The following is a 13,210-nucleotide window of genomic DNA, read 5'->3' on the forward strand; positions in this document are numbered from 1 at the left end:
TCCTAGATATATTTCTGAGTTTCTGTTAGTGTGTATTAAACTATTAGCATAGTCTTGAAACTTGCCTGATATCTTACTAGTAGCAGCGACTATATTTCCTTTCTTGGACTACACTGAAAGTTGATAATATTTACAGATTTGAGTCAAATATTGAAGATGCAGATGACCTTAAGGTGAAAAAAAAAAACATATTTCAAGGCACTCACCTCAGGTAACTTATTCGCACTGTCTGCAGTCAACAGAAGACACTGCTCTTAAAGTCCAGAGATATTAGGAAAGTCTGGAGGTGGAAATTCTCTGGTCAATTTTTCCCAGTCATCTGAATCCTCAGGGCCTTGCTTTTTCACTATCACAACGCTCATGTCAGGAAATCCCCAGAAGCTCAGTGGTCCATGTATTTTGCAATTGTTCAACAGTTGTAATTAAATCTTGAACCTGTTTTTTCAGTGTTATCTGTCCTCTAGTTGTAGGTAATGAATAGTGCAAGAAGCCTTTTTAATTTTCTAGCATGTTCTGAGCGGATAACAGGCTGAACAGAGCCCACCATTCTTCTACCTCAAGTCTTCTGGAACAACTGAAAAGTGTAAGCTGCCTTCACAAACCTTTTAAAGGTCTTGCCCTCTTCACATTCAAGTGTTAGCTCTACTACATACACCTGTGTGCTTCCCTCCACCTGATTCTCATTCAGCTCTCCACAACTGAGTCTCTAAGATGTAGTGGTAAAACAAGCAAGAAAGCAAAGAGTTTTTGGCATTTCATTTATCATTTATCACCATCAATAAGGTTCTTATTGCCATGGGAACTATGAGGGAACCAATTTCAGAATCTCATCTAAAGAGACTATTTTCTACTGCTACTTGGAGAGTCAACTGCTTTGGTTTAGGTTCCTTCCTGAGAGCAGGTCCTGAAACAAGCACTTGGAAACATGTAGGATTGGGTCAGGGGTGGGGGGAATGGAGTAACAAAATGAAGAGAATGGGAAAATTGGGCAGGTAAAAAAGAAAGCCAGTTCTTGAACACTTAACGATCTGGTTAGTGTTGTGAACAAGAGCTAAATCCACTCCCAGGGAATCATTTGAGAAACTTTGCTGATTGGATCTTTATTTTTCCTTCCAGATAACATGGGATATGTAACATCTATCCCTCATACCTCTGGTTAGGACTCCCTTGAAGGGCACTTCATTCCTCTTAATTCCTAATTTCTCTCATTGTAACTGAGTGACATCCTGTAGTGGAGACATCCTAGTGAGCACTTTGTGTAAGAAGCTGGCAGAGAGGTGTGACTATCGAGCCCAAATGCCTGTGCTGAAATCAGATGAGTTGAAAGAGTGTGGCAAGGAGCCCTGTGTACAGCTATTGTAACAGCACCACACCTATGCTTTCTGCACGATGCCTGGCACTTACTATGATTTCAATCATTAGTTTTAAATGTATTAAATGAATTAGCTCAGCTGGCAAAGAATCTGCCTGCAGTGCAGGAGGCCCAGGTTTGATCCCGGGGTCGGGAAGCTCCCCTGGGTAAGGGAATGTCTACCCATTCCAGTAATCTTGTCTGGGAAATCCCATGGACAGAGGAGCCTGGCGGCCTACAGACCATGGGGTTGCAAAGAGTGGGACATGACTGAGTGACTAACACTTTTACACTTTCAAATGAATAAATTAATATAGTTAAATTCTAATGAAAACATAATTTTAAGATGTTAATCTAAATTACTAAACTACTAAATTTTTGGAAAGAAGTCCTTTATCTATTACTCTCATAAATGGGTTAAAAGCTTCTTTCTCCATCATTTCTTTAGCTGTAAAGTCTTATCAGACAAGAGCTATCCTTATCTCATCAATGAACACTTCTCATTCTGTGTTGCATTTTCTTATGCATAGGGTATGTCTTCTGTCCTTTATTTCAACACTGTGTTTGTCACTAAGGACGGTGACTGAATTCTGGTGTGCACTAATGTGAAACGTTCACGGTATTTTTATCCTTTTGAGGCAAAGTGCCTCTGATATATCTTTTGACATTGATGTTCTAATGTAGCTCATTCATGTCAGATTTCTTTTAATCCCATCTACCTTGGCTGGAAAAATCATTTGAGGAAGGTGGGTGAAGGTGGGGGAACCATTTTTATGCTTGCTCATGCTATAATTATTTCTGAAGCTGAGGAAATTTAACAATGTGCTGCACTTTGTGATAGTCATCATCTTTGATCAATGTTTTAAAGCTCCACTGCTGATAGAAAGGATGAAAAGCAATTATACAGCATTACTGTTGAGCTGTTATTCAAGGTCCATAATGTTTTTCATTCTTTTCCCCCCTCTGCTCTTAAAAAGAATATATTTCATAACACTCTGACACAAGCCATTATATTTTATTTTGAGTGGTTGCAAACCTTTCTTCCAATTACAGCCATTGATAAAACATCTATGTCTTAGACTGAACTATTTATTCTAAAGAGGTTATGTTTATACTCACTGTGAACATTTTTTTTTTGCATGTGTTTGTTATTCCATTTAGATATGGCTCTAAAATATAATCAACAAGCTCTGAAGTTGTTTTGCCTTACATAAAACATTCATTATTTGAAATAAAGGAATGCCTAAATTTTTATTGACCAACCTAGACAGCATATTAAAAAACAGAGACATTACTTTACCAACAAAGGTCCATCTAGTCAAAGCTATGGTTTCTCCAGTAGTCATTTATGGATGTGAGATTTGGACTATAAAAAAAGCTGAGTGCCAAAGAATTGACGCTTTTGAACTGTGTGTTGGAGAAGACTCTTGAGAGTCCTTTGGACTGCAAGGAGATCCAACCAGTCCATTCTAAAGGAGATCAGTCCTGGGTGTTCATTGGAAGGACTGATGTTGAAGCTGAAATTCCAATACTTGTCCACCTGATGCGAAGAGCTGACTCATTTGAAAAGACCCTGATGCTGGGAAAGATTGAGGGCAGGAGGAGAAGGGGACGACAGAAGATGAGATGGTTGGATGGCATTACCAACTCAATGTACATGAGTTTGGGTAGGCTCCAGGAGTTGGTGATAGACAGGGAGGCCTGGCGTCCTGCAATTCATGGGGTTGCAAAGAGTCGGACCCGGCTAAGCAACTGAACTGAACTGAAATTTTTATTATGCTAGAAGAATGATCTCAGGAATTTTTCATATATTTTGAATCAAAGTAAAAACATGTTAAAAATTAAGTATTACATATAAAACACACATTTTACTATTAGAGCATAATGGGATGTTTTGAATAAGACTATTAGCTAAACATTTGATGTTTTAGAACAAATTTAAATATTGTAAAATATGTTTAACTTTAATATCATATGCCAGTCAAAAAAATTAACATAGTCGTAATTAAAACAATTTACGCTATCAGGCCTGGTAAACCACACATGCGGTACACTGAGTAATTCAGAAACATGGGCTAATTAGCTTAGAGACAAATTTATTAAATGCTACTTTTAAAGAAAAAGAGTGGGATAGTCGCTAATCATATCTGACTCTTGCAAACCCATGGACTGTAACCTGAGACTCCTCTGTCCATTGGATTTTCCAGGCAAGAATACTGAAGTGGGTTGCTATTTCCTTCTCCAGGGCATCTCCCTGACCCAGGGATCAAACCTGCATCTCCTGCATTGGCAAGTAGATTCTTTATCACTGAGCCACCAGGGAACCCCACACTGTGTTCAATAAGCATTAATTAAACCAACAATACAAATGAATCAGAATATCACTTGTTATATAGCATTGGCATTCTAGAATTTATGATCATATCTAGCTCTTTTTTAAGATTTAATCACCACTGTTTGTTGCCTTTGTCACCATTTTCTTCATCATCATATTCATCTTTACCAGCAAAACTAACCAAAGACTTTCTATATATTGATCCTCTCTCTCTTCCTTCCTTCTTCCCTTTCTTGTTTCCCTTCCTTCTATTCAATACCATGCACTAAGTATTTTTGAGAAACCCACTATTTTCCTAGCACTGTACTTGGTACTAAGGACACAATGTTAAACAAGATGAGAAAAATCACTAAATATTGTAGCTAACTACATAGAGAAAAAGGCCAGAATAAATACACAAGCATGCTGAAATAGAGGAAATAATCCTGAAATTCACCTCAAGTAACCAAAGTAATCTTAAAAAACAACAAAGCAACAAACATCACTTTTTTTTTAAATTTCAAAATATATTACAAAAGTACAGTAATAAAAAGAAATGCTACAGTACTGGCATAAAAATAGACACAGAGACTAATACAACAGAATCAAAATTATATTTATTTTATTATATTCAGAATTCAACTCAAGTTCAAAACTCAGAACTATATTCAAACATATGCAGTCACCTGATCTTCAGCAAGAGAAATAAGAATACACAATTGGGAAAGGGTACTCTCTCAGAACACAGTTCAGGGAAAACTGAATAGCCACATGCAAAAGATTGAAATTTGACCCTTATCTTACACCATACACAAAAGCAACTTAAAAACAGAGTAAAAACTTAATTATAAGACCTGAAATTGCAGAAAACCTGAAATTGCAGAAATCCTAGAAGAAGAGATAGGGAAAATTTAAGGACATTTATCTTGTCAGTGATTTCTTGGAAATGACACTGAAAGTAGAAACGGCAAAAGCAAAAATAACCATTTAATACTACATCAAACTAAAAAGCTTCTACACAGCAAAATCAAAATGATGAAAAGACAATCTACAGAATGGGAGAAAAAATTTGCAAAAAAATTTTTTGATAAGGGGTTAATATCCAAAGTGTGTAAGGAATGCAAACAACTTAAACATATATATATAACTCAATTTAAAAATGGGCTAAAGGCTTTAGTAGACATTTCACCTGTTGCAAATTGTCAACAGATTTATGAAGAGATGTTCCGCATCACTGATCATCAGGGAATGAAAATTGAAGTCACATTAAGATACAGCCTCATACTTGTCAGGATATTTATCACAAATTAAAATAAAAAGTAGACAAGTGGTGAGGCATCCGAGGATCAGGTGGCTGGATGGCATCACCAGTACAATGGAGATGAACTTGGGCAAATCTTGGGAGATGGTGAGGGACAGAGAGGCCTAGCCTGCTGCAGTCCATGGAGTCGCAAAGACTCGGACACAACTGGATAACAGAACAACGCTAGCCCTGAAAATAGGAGGGGAGGAGAGCTCCCATGGAAAACAACCTGGAATTTCCACCAAAAAATTAAATATTGTAACTACCGTATGATCAAACAATCCCATTTGGGGTGTTTATTCTAAAAATTGAAATTAGGATTAGGAAGAGACATCTGCACTCCTGTATTAAGTGCAATACTATTCACAATAGCCAAGATATGGAAACAACCTAAATGCCCATCAACAGATGAATGAATAATAAAGTGTGAATATAAATTTATATATATATACACACATATGCAATGGCATATTTTCCAGTCTTAAAAAAAGAAGTAAATACTGTCATATATGACAGCATGAATCTGTGGAGGACATTATGCTAAAAAAATAAGCCAGTTATAGAAGGGCAAATGTTCTATGGTTTCATATATGAAGTATCTAAAGTTCCAAATTCATAGAAACAGATAGTAGAACAGTAGTAGTCAGGGGCTAGGGAAAGGGTACATGATGGGTTGCTGTTCAATGAGTATAAGGTTTGTTATGCAAGATGAGTGAGTCTTAAAGATATATTGTACAACATTATGTTTTTGGTTAATAATAAAGTACTGTGCATTTAAAATTACATTAAGAAGTAAATCTCTGTTAAACGTTCTTACCACATTTTAAAAAGAAAGAAAATCAGGAAACAATATATTTTATGAATATGAATACAATAATCCACAACCAAAGTTTAGCAAAGTAAATTTATGAACATATAAAAAGAATTATATATCATTACCAAGTGCTTGGTCCCAGGAATGTTAGCTTGGTTTAATAGCTGAAAGCATTAATTAAAAAGAAAAAATGCATGATTGTCTCAATAGACACTGAAAAACCATTTGACACACACCAAAATCCTTTTTTGGAAAAAAAACACTAAACAAAACTAAGAATAGAAAGGAACTTCCTTAACTTGAGAAAGAGCATATATGAAAAACTTATAGATAAGATCTTACTCAATGGTGAAAAAACAGATCCATTTTTCCTAAAATAAGTAAAGGATAAGGATGTCTGCTCTTGCCACTTTTATGAATATTGTACTAAATGCTACATCTAGGAAAATTTGGCAAGAAAAAGAAAAAAGGCATCCAGATGGGAAAGGAAGAAGTAAAACTATCTCTTTATCCCCAAGATGATGGGGATAGGGGAGTTAAAACTGAAGAACACAGGGTTTCTTTAGCAGGTAATGAAATATTCCAAAATTTGGCTATGATGGTGATAGCACATATATGTAAATATACTAAAAAGCATTAATTTTTAGAGCATAAATGAATAAATTGTACAGCATGTGCGTTACAACTCAGTAAACTGATTTTAAAAAGATAAATAAATAAATATGTAAATAATGTGATGTGTCAATTAATGAGGAAGGAAATTTTAGATTAGGTGGTTACAGAAGGCCTTTCTAAGAAGGTGAGTGCTATGCTAAGATCTAAATAACAACATACATATTTACCTCTCAGCCTTTGAGTGTGGTTATTAAGTGGTTAGGAAGTCACTAAATAATTTATACTTAAGTTATTTGATTTAGGTTATTTTATATTTAAATATATTTACACATATAAAAATTTGGCCATTTGCTTTGTTGAAATTCAGAAACTTTTCAGGTTTTTGCTTTTTCTTTTTTTAATTCACAAATGGTATGGCTCCATCTTAACAGAATTGTCCTCAGTCTGGCTTAACAATTCTCTATGAATTTATTAGGTCTCTCTTTTTTATTGTTACATATTTCTTTATGAAATAGTCACAGACATCCATGACGAGCTTGTGTAGAATTTTTTACACAGTATTTAATTAAAAGATAACCCAGACTTCCTTTGAAAAACAAATTCAAACTAGATACTTTTAATGCTAGCTTTTAGGTTTCATTACTCTTTCTCTCTCACCAAAAGAACTTAAAATAGCTATCTCCTGTCTAAGGTAGGAAAGTAATAACTACACGTTCTCTTAATAGCTCCTCACTTACCAAGTGTCTCTTTGTTCTTATATGGATATATAATCTATTTTTTCTCAAGCAATTATGGTGGTAAAAATATAAAGATAGACACAATATTACATTTTATGGATTCTTTTATTTCTATTGGGGCTTCCCTGGTGGCTCAGCTGGTAAAGAATCTGCCTGCAATGAGGGAGACCTGGGTTCAGTCCCTGGGTTGGGAAAATCCCCTGGAGAAGGGAACATCTGCCCACTCCAGTATTCTGGCCTGGAGAATTCCATGGACCGTATATTCTATGGAGTTGCAAAGAGTCAGACACAACTGGAGCTACTTTCACTTCCCTTTATTTCTATTATTTGTATATATGTGTGTGTATATACACATATATATATACATATATACATAAAACATAATAATAAAAGGTTAATATGCTTTATAATAATATAGTTTTATATGAATATAATGTTATTGAATAACAGCCACACAAGTCAAGTTTATGAAAACAGGGATTCTACCTTCATCATATTGTTTGTCAGCCTTAGCTGTTTGTCTGTCTCTCCTCTACTGTCTTCATTCCAGGATCCAAACTGAAAGAGAACTTTATATGTGTAACAAATTCTTCTTAGAGTGGAGGAAACATAGAAAGAGAGCTGAGTAAAAAAAGTGACGGCTCTGAAAATTCCCGCTCAGAGTCCCTGTACTGCGTCACTTCTGACTGTGGTTCATGGGTCAAAGAAATGACACACTCTGCCCTGCTGTCACTGAGAAGTGTATTCCTTTCACAGGAAGGCAGTGTAAATCACATCACATCAAGGAGGTGTCTAAAATTTTCTTAATCATCTTCCAAAAGAGGAGAAATAATATATTTCCCCTATTAATAAATTCCTAATTTCTTATGGCTAAATTTTTTTTCTTTACCAAAAATTTGTTTAAAGAATCTTGAGTTTCCTTGAGGAAAAAAATGGCAAGCCTTAATTGCCTTTTAGCTTTAGCTCTCTTGATGCTGCTTATGTGTATCCCTGTGACTCTATTATATTCTTCCTGATAAAATCTCTGACATTTATTCCTCTTTGTAAATGACTTTTTGAAATTTGTAATAGTCAAGAGGTCCTCAGTTTCATCACAGGAGTCTCTCTTAGATGTTCGTTAAGGTTTCACAACTCATTGTGTGAGTTTGAATGTTTATTTCTTATTTAAAAACACATTCTGAGCAACACTAATACTTCACTCTTTAGAATTTGAAAACGTGTCTTTGCACAATCTGCTTTTCCCATTATGTTGGGCTTATACCCTGTTTTGATAAATCTTTCATGATGAAATTAAGTTCCCCATTATTTTACTTCATGAACCAAGATCTATTTGTAAGAATTAGGTAAAAATTTGTTTTCTATTTCTGACTACCCTGACCTTCACCAAAATGATTTATGAAACAAATATATACAATGTATTCTTATTCCCATGAAGTACAGAACAGACATCCAATTAAGTCTGGGCTTTTGTAACTAATACATTTGACCCTAACATTGTCACAGTCTGCATTTTGATGGTGGTAATTATTTCATGTCTCTGAGTTGGACATTTAATAACATATATAATACAGTATATATAATACATATATAATACATGGAAAAAGCAAGAGAGTTCGAGAAAAACATCTATTTCTGCTTTATTGACTATGCCAAAGCCTTTGACTGTGTGGATCACAATAAACTGTGGAAAATTCTGAAAGAGATGGGAATACCAGACCACCTGATCTGCCTCTTGAGAAATCTGTATGCAGGTCAGGAAGCAACAGTTAGAACTGGACATGGAACAACAGACTGGTTCCAAACAGGAAAAAGAGTATGTCAAGGCTGTATATTGTCACCCTGCTTATTTAACTTATATGCAGAATACATCATGAGAAATGCTGGACTGGAAGAAACACAAGCTGGAATCAAGATTGCCAGAAGAAATATCAATAACCTCAGATATGCAGATGACACCACCCTTACAGCAGAAAGTGAAGAGGAACTAAAAAGTCTCTTGATGAAGGTGAAAGTGGAGAGTGAAAAAGTTGGCTTAAAGCTCAACATTCAGAAAATGAAGATCATGGCATCCAGTCCCATCATTTCATGGGAAATAGATGTGGAAACAGTAGAAACAGTGTCAGACTTTATTTTTTGGGGCTCCAAAATCACTACAGATGGTGACTACAGCCATGAAATTAAAAGACGCTTACTCCTTGGAAGGAAAGTTATGACCAACCTAGATAGCATATTCAAAAGCAGAGACATTACTTTGCCAACAAAGGTCCGTCTAGTCAAGGCTATGGTTTTTCCAGTGGTCATGTATGGATGTGAGAGTTGGACTGTGAAGAAGGCTGAGCGCCGAAGAATTGATGCTTTTGAACTGTGGTGTTGGAGAAGACTCTTGAGAGTCCCTTGGACTGCAAGGAGATCCAACCAGTCCATTCTGAAGGAGATCAGCCCTGGGATTTCTTTGGAAGGAATGATGCTAAAGCTGAAACTCCAGTACTTTGGCCACCTCATGCGAAGAGTTGACTCATTGGAAAAGACTCTGATGCTGGGAGGGATTGGGGGCAAGAGGAGAAGGGGATGACAGAGGATGAGATGTCTGGATGGCATCACTGACTCGATGGATGTGAGTCTGAGTGAACTCTGGGAGTTGGTGATGGACAGGGAGGCCTGGCGTGCTGCGATTCATGGGGTGGCAAAGAGTCGGACACGACTGACTGACTGATCTGATCTGATAATACAGTAATATTTCCACCATTTTAACTCTTTTATTATATTTATCATCTCAAGATATGGACATCTTTACATCTTAAACTCTTGCATTGCCTTTCTGTAAATTCTTTCCTTTGGAATAATGTATGTTACTGAATTCTAGTAAAAGTTTCAACCCACAAAGATTCAGATATATCTATCTATTTGTGCCAATGTCTGAGATAGTTTTCCACTTCTAATCATGCTTATGCATATTATTGTATTTATCCCTTAATTTCCCTGAAATTCTTTATGAGAAAAAACAAAAACATACAAATAAAAATATACATATCTATACAACTGTTTTATGTCTTCATCATAGTTTTAATAATTCATTCCTTATCCTATCTATGGCCTTGGAATTATTATACAATAACCAAATTTCATTTCTTATTTTTTAAAAAAGCTAAGAAAACAAACACAAAGTAATACACTAATTTTTTGGAATGTATTCAAGAACAAGCAAGAAAAGGGATTCAAGCAACAGAAAATTAATCACAAGATATAAGACATGCAAAAACTGTATCTGACAGTGTTGCAAGGGAAAAAATTGTTTTCAAATTCATCGGATTGATATTCTATCTGTAAAAGAAAAGAATCCATCCAGACTTAGCTAAAAGCATATTGACTAGACCCAACAAGAAGAGACAGACAAGTGTTTCATAGATTCTTTACCCTATGCAATGAAAGACACAATCAATCTCAGGTTATATACTTACTTACTTCAGTGTAAGTAAGGAATTTTATAAGTAGTGGAATATCATATATTCTCCATTTTTATTCATTTTCCTATTGTTGCCATAATCATGGCTGCTCATATTTTGGTTAAGTACCATCTATACATTTTATAATATAAATGATAAGATGAAAAATAACAAAACTAAATAGACTTTGATTCTCTCTTTACTCGTGTAAATCAGATATAAAATTTTCTAATTCATTTGATCATGTCTATATACTAGAGAAAACTGAGAAATTCAGCATTAGAATCTAGTGTATTATACTACTTTATAGGAAGCCTACAATATTTCCACAAGTTAGATTATTTGTAGCTAGAATTCTCATTGTTTTTTTCCTAAGAGTAGTGAGTCTTGCATATGTAGATGTAATTTTTATTCATTATTGTTTTGGGGATCATAAAAGTAATAATGGCTCAATATATAACATTTACAAAATAAAGAAACCAATAAAATGGAACAAATCTTTAATTCCATATACTCAAGGTCCATAGATGACTATTTTTAACTTCTGTTTTTTTTTTACATGCTGGAATGTGTGTGTGTCTGATAAAGACATATATCTACCTCCAAGAGCTCTTATGATGAAATTAAACTTTTTCTCATGAAAAAAATGTTAATGATCTCTCTACCATCATTTTTATAGCTGAATAGCATTCCATCACCACACAGGTACCTTCTAATTTATTTATATATTTTTTAATAGGCAGAATGTAGATTTGCAAATCTTCCCTGACACAGTCACCCGCATTGCAGGTAGATTTTTTACCAGATAAGCCACAGGGGAAGCCCAAGAATACTGGAGTGAGTGGCCTATTCCTTCTCCAGTGGATCTTCTTAACCCAGGAATTGAACCGGTCTTCTATCAGGGAAGCCATATACAGATATTATTGTCATTTAAACACAATTTTATGCAAAATTTTGACTACAACTCTAGTTACATTTAGACAAAACTAGTAATTTCTAGAATTATTATTAAACATTTATATATTAAATTATTGATACATATTTTCACACTGCTTTCTGGAAAGACTATATCAGTTTACATGTTTACTTCAAATGTAGGGAATGTGCTACAACTTAGCTGCCATTGAATATAATCATTTTGGAGCATCAAATTTTACTGGTCAAAAACACCACTTTATATTCTTCATTTGTAGTTCTTTCTTAAAACATTAAAGAAAAGCCACTAACTACTTAGGGCAGAGCTGGAGAGGTTCTCACCACCAAAATACCAGGTCCCTATCAACTAGACCCTCCTCCTGAACACTCTTTAATATTCAGAAGTCAAGCTAAATTTGTATGGGGACTAAATTATTAAGTGATTTTAGGCTCATAGAAATTCTATCCCTGATATTATTCTTAGAGGAAACATATAAGAGTTAAAAGGGGCTTCCCTGGTGGCTCAGCAGTAAAGAATCCTGCCAATGTAGGAGACACAGGAGACACAGATTCAATCCCTGGGTTGGGAAGATCCCCTGGAGGAGGAAATGGCAACCCATTCCAGTAATCTTAATCCCATGGACAGAGGAGCCTGGCAGACTACAGTCCATGGGGTTGCAAAATGTTGGACATGACTGAGCACACACACAAAAGGTACATATCCCTGGTCACATCTTTCCTTCTATGCACACGTTCTCCTGCTAATCTGTCCTTCTCCTCTTTAACCCAACCACCCATTTATTCTGCAATTCTGAACTCTTTCTGCTATGATAAAAGCAAAATAATAATTCACATTTTTAAGAAGTTTCTTGCTAAATATCTTTGTGTAGTATCTATAAACATGAAATCAGGAGAACACAAATCACACTGCCAACAGAAATAATTGATGATTAATAATTCTTTGCACAGTTTAAGAAATTAGAATTCTGAAAGGCAATTCAAAGATATTGCAGAATGCAGTTTGAACCCAAGATTTAGGGAAACAAAGCAAAATTTGGGACTATTAGACTTTAGAGTTTAGAGGTGGGAACCAGCAAAGCAGAGACCCATACTTCTGGAGTTTGCTGCCTAACTGGGAGTGTTTCCTCTGAATATTGGAGATGATCACATAGATACAGACATCATACCTCTAAGAAAGGGGCCCTAGCCAGTTGGTGCTGGTATCTCTGATGGGTCCCATGAGGCTGATTATAGAAATGCCAAAAAATCTGCAAACAAAAATCAGTAGCTGCTACTTAAACCAACCGCTGTTGTAAAGCAAAGAAGGATGGCTTTAAAGCTGAAAGACAATTGCTTAATAAAGGACACACTTGTATTAGTTTAATTGTCTAGCATGGACACTAATGCACCCTTATTTTGAAGATGTATAAGCTAGAAATCATAAAGTTACTTAGCTTTCCCATGGTCACGCAGTTAGCCAAGTTTAAGTCCAAGCTCTCTGGCTCCCAAGGCTCTGCTTGAACTTCTTAAGCCACTATTTTAACAACCTGTATATAACATTCTTCACCTTCAGATATGTCTTTGAAGAGTAGCACTTTCCTGGACATTCATTGAAGCTAGTTATTTTCTTAAGGCCCCAAATCACTTAAACCAGGGACCTTATCATTTGCTAAACAACATCTTAGGCTCGTGGTCATAGCTTTCTGCCTCATGATTTC

General features: G+C 35.4%; 1 long non-coding RNA gene across 18 annotated transcripts in view; it reads right to left on the minus strand.

The window, feature by feature from the left end:
* Positions 1-1,460, minus strand: part of LOC129626936 (uncharacterized) — a 151,229-nt gene extending 149,769 nt beyond the window's left edge. For 3 of the 18 annotated variants that reach the window (XR_008702287.1, XR_008702301.1, XR_008702299.1), the window contains exon 1: positions 207-1,444. This is a non-coding gene — a long non-coding RNA (uncharacterized LOC129626936). Of the gene's footprint in view, positions 1-206 lie in introns of all 18 variants that reach the window. The other 15 variants (XR_008702297.1, XR_008702291.1, XR_008702288.1 and 12 more) reach the window with 10 other exon arrangements.
* Between the last annotated feature and the right edge of the window lie 11,750 nt (positions 1,461-13,210).

The sequence above is a fragment of the Bubalus kerabau genome, chromosome 14 (genome assembly GCF_029407905.1).
Source record: "Bubalus kerabau isolate K-KA32 ecotype Philippines breed swamp buffalo chromosome 14, PCC_UOA_SB_1v2, whole genome shotgun sequence".
In the NCBI taxonomy this organism is placed as follows: domain Eukaryota; kingdom Metazoa; phylum Chordata; class Mammalia; order Artiodactyla; family Bovidae; genus Bubalus; species Bubalus kerabau.